Raw genomic sequence first — 9596 nt, 5'->3', positions numbered from 1 at the left:
CAGGATTCCCAGCTTGTCACTTCAGGGGAGGCCACTAGCCAGCCTACTGCAGCTCTCCTCTACCAGCCCCCTTTCCTGGCTCCCCAGTGCAGGAGACAGCACCCCTGGCTGCAGTATAGACACCCTGGTGGGTGAATCCCCAGTGGATATCTGGCCCCAGTAAGCTTCAGCTACCTGGCTATTTGTGGGAATTGTAGTCTTCCAAGTGCACTGTGCTGGTTGGTTGTATGAGTGTGTCTATCTATGTCTGTCTGTCTATCTACCTATCATCTATCTATCTATCTAACTATCTATCTATCTATCATCTCTATCTTGAGAGAAAGAGAGAGAAATGAAGTTCATGTAACATAAAATTGACCATTTAAAGTGTGTAATTCAGTGGTATTTAGTATTTTCACTCACAATGTTGTGCAACGACCAGCTCTAGCTCCAAAACAATTTCTCACCCCAAAAGCAAACACCTACCCCATAAGTAGTCTCTCCCATTCCTCTCTCTCCCCAGCCCCTAGAAATCACCAAGTCCCCATGGGCTTGCCTATTCTTGATATTTCACATAAGTAGAATAATATAATATTCGGCTTTTTGTGTCTGGTTTCTTTTACTTAGTATAATGGTTTTGAGGTTTACTAGCAGGTGTTAGTACTTCGTTCCTTTTTTTTGCTGAATACATCCAGCAACCATGTTGTCTGGTTTCCAATCCAGACCAAACGGTCTGGATTCCAACACACACTCCCTTATGTATCAGCTATGGGCCAAGGCAAGGTCTTCAATGTCTCTTTGATATAAGTTTCTTCATCTGTGAAATGGAGATAATACAAGTAGTCCCTACCTCATGGGGATATTGTAAAATTAAATGTTACTATATAAACAGCATTAAGAACAGTGCTGGACACGTATTTACTACATGCATAATTTTTGCTTTTATTATTCATTCTTGTGAATAGGATGAAAGGGACAGAGTGGTCCTTTGGGGTCATCTAATCTCATAACCAGGAGAGCAATTTGATTCTGAGTCTCTATCTCCTGACTAGTGCCCAAGAAAAGAGCATGTGGGTTTCCCACTGTATCCTCGCTCTTATGACATTATGAATGAGATAACAGAACACAAATGCAGCAAGATAAAATTTTAGTTGAAAAGGTACAGGAATATACAAGGTAATTTCACAGTTAAACTGTCCTACAGTTACTAGTAAACATTTTTGCCTCTCCCCTGCCCAAAGGCCAGAAAGGTAATTGTCAATCACTACAAAAGTTTTTTTTTTTAAGTTGTTTTGATTTTGAACAATTGTACCATTACTCTTATTTTAACTAGAATAAAAGGTGTAGAATTTAAAACTCAAAGAGCACTGGACAGCCAATGATAAAAAATGGATTTCTTTTCACTTTCTCTTTCCACACCTCAGTCCTACTCAGGCAAATACCCTCAACAGATTTGTTTCTCGTCTGCCTTTAACTCCATGTGTTTAAATAATTTGTGGGTACTGCTGTTTTTCTCTTGATAATTTTAGGTATGGATTTCGATCTCTGTCCTAACCCTGCTCAACAGTCTCTCTCAACCAAGTTATGCCAGGATTTATATCATATCAATAGTTAGAGTTACACCACAAATGACATGGCAAAGAGCAATGCACTGTCATCACTTCCTTGTGAGGTCGCGCTGGTTGAGAGCACTGACTCTGGAACCGGACTGCCTGAGTTATAATCCCAGCTCTGTCATTTACCAGACAGGTAACATTGGACAAATTACTCACTCTGTGCTACCTAGTATTATTTCCCAAACATCCCAACATCTCTGCCACAGGCCTATCAATAATCTATTCACTCAAACAGATCGGTCCGATCTGTCTCCCACTCACCTCTTTCTTGGAGCCCCACTTCCTCTCATTCTTTTACAGGCAACTCATTTTCTAGAGCCACTCTGCAGTCATCGTGGGACTTCCCGCAACCTCTTTCCTGTGTTCGGTAACAATTTCCGCATCTTCTTAGCAGAAGCTGCTATGAAAGAATATAAAGGGGACTTTAAAAAAAGTTTTTCCTGCATGACAAAATTTAAAACAGCAAATGTTTTATCTTTATGATTAATTGATAGTTTGGAAGGAAATAGAATTTTAAGTTGAAAATCACAGTCACTCAGAATTTTTCAGGCTTTGTTCCACTGTCTCTAAGATCCAGTTGCTGTTAAGAAACTCCAAACCATTCCTGTATATTTGACTGGGTTCCCCCGACCCCCGCCAGCTCCTTTGGAAGCTGCTGGGATTCTTCTTGATCTCACGTATCCTCAGCTTTACCATGCCCTACTTGAGGCATGTGCCCTTTCACTAGGGAGACACAGAAGTTTCAGTTCCGGAAACTTAAACAATTACTTCTTTACTTATATCACCTCTTCATTTTCTCTCCTCTCTTTCTGGAATTCCTAGTTATTAGCTGCTGAATTCTGGAGAATGATTCTTTAATTTTCCTTTTCTTTTTCTCTTTGTTCTATTTTTGAGAGTTTCTTGACCTTATCTTACAACTTTCTATTTAAGTTTTTAATGTCAGTTTTTTAAAAACTTTTAAAGGATAGGAATTACTTCTTATTCTCTGATCCCTTTTCGTAATGATCTGTATCTATATTATGGACTCACTGTGTTTGTGCGTATTTTTGAGGACATACTTTAACTTTTTTAAGGTTTACTTCTTATTTCTACATTGACTCTAATCCATCTAGATCTTCTTTGTCTGTTTGTTTTTTTATTTGTTTTGCTGGTTTTGGTCTCCATGGTGCACATTTTCCTCAAATGTCTCTGACTCCTGTCTGTTCGTTTACGTCTAAGACTGAGTTGCTGGAACTACTGTATGCGTGGGCAGGGGTGGTGACTGGCAGGGCCACTGTAGTGTCCTTGTGGGGGGAATGACCTACCCTTTCCATGGAGGAGCCTTAAATGTTTATCTAGAGACATTTTTCCTGCAGCTGTTCAGAAAAAAAATCTAATTTCTGCCAGGGATGGAGCAGGAGGGTAGGTGTGGACAGAGCAGCATAAGTTTGACCTGGCCCCCCTGGAAGCACGTAGAGAATGAGAAGCTGAGGGGAGAAGTTCCCCGCCCTCCATTTTTCCTGGTACTCCACGTTAAGAGCCTCTCCTCTTTCGTTTCTCTAGAGAATAAACTTCCTTTGGCCCCGTCTGTTCATCCTTGTGTGTGTGTGTATGTGTGTGTGTGTGTGTGTGTGTGTGTGTGTGTTGGGGGGAGGGTGGTATTATTGAAGGTACATGGTTGTATGGAGTGCGGGCAGAGACTTGGGACACTTGGATCCAACATCGCCTGAATTCCACCTTCTGTTGAACCTACATCCTCCAAGTTCTGAGCTTTTCTGGGGTTCTGCAGGGTGAATTAGCTCAATTCCTGTCATTTCCCTGATAACAGATGCTTAGGTTTTATATTATCTCTCTGTTTTCACTACTGTTTTCCAGTTTTTTAAAGTGCATCAAAATATTTTATCCACTGTTGTCTTTTTTTCCAGCTCTCTTTATTTTTATGAGCTACTGATTACCTTTTCTTCTCTCTTGTATTATTATTTTTTACTGACACGGGACTGGGGGTTGTATAGCAAAGTGGGAGGAGGGCATAAGGTATTAAAAGCCTCGGTCTATATGCTAGTTCATGCTGAAAGGAAAAGATGCTGCACGTGCTTTTTGCATAACATCCTGTGAATCAAACTGCCAACCCCATCCTGATCAAGGAGATCCCAGTGGAATGTCCTCTCACCCACCCTGGGTAGTTCCTTAAAATTAATTAATAAAGCCTCATTCACTTCTTTACTATTTACCTTTTTTAACTGTTGGAGTTTCTTTGCACTGAGTCCTCAAAATGGTAGACAAGTTTTCTCAAGTTGGCAAGAAATGGATGCATGTGAGAACGGATTGTGTTCAGCCATTAACTGTATTTTGATGCTATGGAAATTAATGTGTGTGCTTTTCTCAAATCAAACATATGCATTGTTCAGTAAAGTAGTAATAAGCAACTCATTAATGTGATTCCAATAACTGTGAAAAAATTAGTCATCTTTTGAGATGTGTATACACCTCAAAGCAATAGGCGAAGTGGTAGTTTGGCAGGATGAATAAAAATAGAGCTTCAAATCCTGGAAAAACAGATATCCACTTGTCTAAGTGAGTTGTCATAAGGATATTAGGGATAATAATATGATAATAGCATCTATCTTTTGAGTGCCCCGTTGAGGTAGTTTGCTAAATCTTAAAATATCCTTTTTGAAGCATCAGAAAGCTTTATGTAATAGTTATCATCTACACATTTACATATGGAAATGAGGCTCAGGGAAGTTATGAGGATCAGAGAAGTTCCAGCGGGTTTGAACAACTGTCTGAACATCTCTGAAGCCCACAATATGGGATACCATATTGCAGTAGTGAATGATGAAAATAACATCCATTTATAAACGTTTTAAAACTTGTTGGTGACTCCCCTTGAGAGTCATCTGTCTCAGTAGTTTTTATTCTATTCTGCCACCACCTCACCTCAGGGAAAGAAGTTAAGATGTTTGGTACATTTGTAATCAGATTTTCAAATATCTTGAGCTCTCTTAAAAGTGCAATCTTATCTGTAATTTCTTCTCTCATTTTTTTTGCTTTATCTGATGCGATTTTTATAAATGTCTATGGAGATTTGGGAGTCTTTTCTGACATAACAATGAAAATTTGACTTAGAAAGTCTTCATTCAAAGGAAATATAAATCTCACAGTGAAAAATTCTCTTGACTTTGGTTTTCTCTACACAGTTGGAAATACTGTTTATGATAGGATGGCTATGCCACAATTAAACAGCCTATAAAGAAATTCAACTTGTCAAAACTGGCTTGTTAAATAAGCTTGGAATCATTACTTGAATAACAAACTCGATCTGAACTTGGATACCAAACTTTAGTTTTATGGGTCTTCCAATGACCTCATTGTTATTGTAAATGAGTACATCAGGTTTCCTTATCCATTAGGAAAGCCCTACACTCTGTGTGTCAGATGACTCAGAAAACACACAGATGTCTCCCATGCTGAAAGATAAGCAGGTTCTGGGTTTTCTCCATCCAACACCACTTACAGCTACGTTAAAGCAACATCATCTCAAAGTCAACTCCTAACTGGGAGAGGAGTCTCAGTTCACCTGGGCATCAGATCTGTTACTGCACAGTGAGACTCATTCCTTTTTTTTCAGGAAGATGCTATAGGCACAGGCATGTGGTCCGATAGGAGCATCAGCACCACCATTAAATCCTTTCTCCATCGGAGATCCCTGAACCACCCACCATCCTCTCCCTAATACAGTTGGAATATTGCCTAGATTCAAGGATGTCATCCCAACAGGCACTATTTCCCAGCTGCTGGGAGAGAAGGCAAAGATGCACAAGGCCCTCCATTCTCCTTCCAAGGCTGTACTGAGAAAAGGTAGTCAAGTGGGAGCATCCTTGAAATGGGATTCCTGGAAAGGCCCAATCAGCCATATTCCCCTTCAAGACTGTACCTCCTTTTTATGCCCTTGGCCAGGACTTCTCAATCTGGGGGAATATCACCCCTACCCCCCTTGGATATTTGGCAATATCTGGAGACTTTTTTTTTTTTTTTTTTTTTTGCGGTACGCAGGCCTCTCACTGTTGTGGCCTCTCCCGTTGCAGAGCTCAGGCTCCAGACGCGCAGGCTCAGCGGCCATGGCTCACGGGCCCAGCCGCTCTGCGGCATGTGGGATCCTCCCGGACCGGGGCACGAACCCGCGTCCCCCGCATCGGCAGGCGGACTCCCAATCACTGCCGCATCCCCCGCATCGGCAGGCGGACTCCCAATCACTGCGCCACCAGGGAAGCCCTGGAGACATTTTTGATAATCACATTGGAGCACACTACTGGCATACAGTAGGTAGAGGCCAGGGATACTGCTAAACCTGCTACAAGGCACAGAAAGGCCTCCAACATCAATAATGCAGAGTTTGGAAAGCCCAGCCCCAGGCCCAGAGGCAAGTAGACAAAAGTGTATCATCCTTTCTTTCCCAATCCGTAACTCACTTATTAAGTGTTTTTCAAGTGGTGAAGATTGTGTTCAATATCAAGGGAGATAAAAAGGAGCTGGACTGAATATAGAAAGCAAATGAAGTTTGGTGGGTAAGAGCACTGACTCAGGTGCAAGCATTCCTGAGTTAAAACCCCAGCTCTGTCACTTAGGAGCTGTGTGAACTTGGGCAAATTCCTTATCCTCCTTGAGCATCATTTTCTCATCTGTAAAATACCACAAGCAATAGTACATATGTTATAAGTTTGTTGTGATGATTAAATGAATTGTTACATATAAAAGTGCTTTGAACAGGCCTGACACTCTTTTTCCTCTCCCTTCCTACCACTTAAGATGACTAGGACACATTAGGAGTCCGTTGGACAAAAAGAGGCCGGTTCCCCTTCAAACAGGTGAGACCTGGCAGCAATGTAGTTTATGCAAAAGAGCCTAGGGTTAGGCTCTGTTCTGGTTCTACTTTCTTAGCAGTCTTGGCAAAATGACTCACGCAACCCAGGCCTCTATTTCCTTATGTGCAAAAGGGGGGTGTTGGCACCTGTCAAATCACAAGGTAGCTGGGAAGATAAAATGAGATAATAAATGTGAAAACAATTTGAAAATTTGTTATCACAGATTTAAACTTTGGGAGAATAATGTTTCATGCTATATATGTTGCATCTTTCTGCCTTCTCACATCTTCTCCAAAACTATATATATATATATATATATATATATATTTTTTTTTTTTTTTTCTTGAAAATAGTAGAACTGGAAGACTTTAACTTATTCAAAGTCCCTAAATTTGTTCCTGGATATAGACCAGTGAATTAATTTTCAAAGCTTTGCTAAAATATTTTTTAAAAAACATGGTGATAACTTTCTGGTTTTAAAAGATGAGGTTAGATAAAATATATCGATTACTGAAACCATTTTGTTAAATGCCTTCAAGTGCATAGTCATCTGAACATGAGTCATTTAGTGAGTAACAGTCAAGCAACCGAGGAATCACATCAGATACAGCATATGAGGCTCTGTTCTTTTGTTTTGCAGTTTCTGAGCCTAAAAGCCTGTGCTTCTCCTAAATCTCTTAGTTCTGACTGGAATCGCTGATCCTAGTGTGGCATCCTGCCTTGAACCCACTGTGCTTCGCACCTCAGTTCCCGCCTACCTCAGCTGCATGGAACAAAGCCCAGGTTTAGACAAGTGGAGTGATTTCTAAACCTGCAGCCTCACTCTCCCTTTCTCCCTCCCTCCCCAAGCCCACGCTGTTTTCTATGATCAAGGGAACACTGCAGCTGCACTCCATTTGCAACACCAAAATGTACTGACCAAAATCAATGAGTATGCTCAACAGTAGGTGAAAGGAGCTGTCAAAATGTATCACAATGGACACATGTCCACCTCATAAAGCTCTCCATAGAAATACCAGAGAAAAGGAGCTTGACCCCCTTGTAAAATTAATTGTTCCAATTGGGGATTACAGAGGATTAGGGGGAAGGAAGTCTCATGCTGTTCTGTGCTGTCACTGTTCTGCCAGGGTAGAAAGAGCCTCTGCCTCCAAGGACCAATGCCCTTCTCAGATGTTAGATTTATTTTAACCAGACCTTTTATATGTACCACCTGAAGTCCTCCAATTTGCCTGGTTATCAGAGTTCATTTTCCCTGGGGAACTGGACAGGAACAAATATGATAGTCATTTCACAGGTCCACGGTGCGACTTGGTATTGGTGGGATAAAAGCCATTCACCACCAACCCCACCATCAGGACAACAACTGGGGTGCGACATCTCAGTTTCTCTACCTGAGCACTTGTAATTCTTCATAGTGAAGGCTGCTATGTCCTGGATATGTCCTCTAGGGCACTGCCTTCCACATTCCTCTCTGTCTTTACTTCTTTTGCAAACTGATCTGTCTAGGTGTTACGGAAACGTGAGGCTGAACTGAATTTCCCATCCAATAGGCAACATGATCCTCACTCAGAACAAAACCAGTCTTTATTTGTCATTTCCCTCCGAGGCCTTGAAGGCTGTATCAGTACATTTGTGCAAATATGGTAATTTACACATGGTCCCACCCCCTGGGGCAAGAAGCTATGCCGTGTGCTGTAAGTCCACAACAACCTCTCAGAGTTTTCATTATGATACTGGAAGGGTTTTCGCTGAATTTATCCTCTGGCTGACTCAATTCTATGTCTTAGACAATGGATGCTTTTATAAAGAAAATGTTCTTGGCATTTAAATCGTTTTTTTTGAGTCCACCGCAAATGTAAAAATTGATTTCCTTCACTGCTTTTTCTTAATTCCAAATAACGCTGCGTGTACTGCTGCTGCCTCAAGAAGCAGGAAGGGCATAATTTACCAGATGTGAGGCTATTAGGCCTTCATTTCCTGAAGCAATGAATTAGCAGCTCTCTTTCCCTGTCACAGAAAATTGTCACCAAAATAGCCCAAGACACAATGGCAAGTCCAATTAATGTTTTGTTTCTTCAAGAGGGCCCAGCTGAAAGATGAACTGACTGAGTGAGAGGCAAATTGGGGAGGAAAATACTCAGCTCCAAAGGGGGGAGGAGGGCTGCAGTAAACATTATTTTATATATTCGATAACGTAAATGTTTCAAAAATTACATAAGGATTATTCTTTTCTACTAGTTAAGATGAAAGATCACAGGCGATATCTTTGATTTTGCTTGCTCCAATTCTCTGATGGAAAACACCCAATTTCACTTTTTAAAATGTAGCAGCAGAAAGTAGCAGCTGAAAGATAAATTTCAAGTGTGCAAAATTCTGTTTTAGTTGGAGTAGTGTCTTGGGGGCAAAGAGTAAAGCTAGATTCTGGGATCCTGAGCCTTAAGATGAGTTTAGTATTTTTCATATTATTTTTAATTTACAATATATTCAATGCTATATTTTCATATTATGTTGAATTTTATATTAATATTTTAATAGTTATAATGGTTAATAACTTGAGAAGAAGCATATAATTTTATTTACCTGTAGCTTACCTTAATAGGTAGCATATTCTTGACCTACTCTATGGAAATATCTGTAAGATTTATGAAATATTAATAATTTGCTTTTAGAAGAAAATGTTCTCTGAAATTGACTTTGCTGCATTCATTTAATAATGGAAAATCTACTTAAATCTGATGAGAAGAATAGAGGTAAAAGTTAATACAATATAGTCCATGTTTCTGAATATGTAGAAAATTATAGATGCTCTTCCCTTGTTGGTGCACTTGTTTAATAATCATGTTGAAACCATATGAGATTACATTGGATACACATAAGAAGTGGAGGACACAGTCCTTGCCCTTGAGGAACATGGGACACAATAGGAGAGTGAAAGGATGTCCCTGAAACATTTGGAGAATAATTACCCAGCAGCCCACAAGGAAAGCTGAGTCAGTGTGGTAGAGTTACAGACATTGGGGCCAAGGACATTTGAAATTAGGGAAAGCTTGCTGTGGGTAAGAGCAGTCAGGAAAGTCTGGCATTCCTTTTCCTAAGAAATTTTCCAAAAGTAAGAAGAGAAGTGTGGGTGGAGTCAGGAAAGGGCATTGGGGTCCAA

At 40.4% G+C, this 9596-nt stretch overlaps 1 protein-coding gene across 1 annotated transcript in view; it reads right to left on the bottom strand.

Annotated features, from left to right (window-relative positions):
* Nucleotides 1–1928: 1928 nt before the first annotated feature.
* The window catches only part of LYPLAL1 (lysophospholipase like 1), a 106822-nt gene continuing 99154 nt past the window's right edge, over nt 1929–9596 (bottom strand). The window contains exon 6 of the transcript XR_009563685.1: nt 1929–1995. The gene's annotated coding sequence lies outside the window, so the exon portion shown is untranslated. The remainder of the gene's footprint in view (nt 1996–9596) is intronic.

Source organism: Globicephala melas, chromosome 1, assembly GCF_963455315.2.
Source record: "Globicephala melas chromosome 1, mGloMel1.2, whole genome shotgun sequence".
Lineage (NCBI taxonomy): Eukaryota > Metazoa > Chordata > Mammalia > Artiodactyla > Delphinidae > Globicephala > Globicephala melas.
Note: the sequence above shows the minus strand (reverse complement) of the source record. Positions and strands in the feature narration are given on the sequence as shown.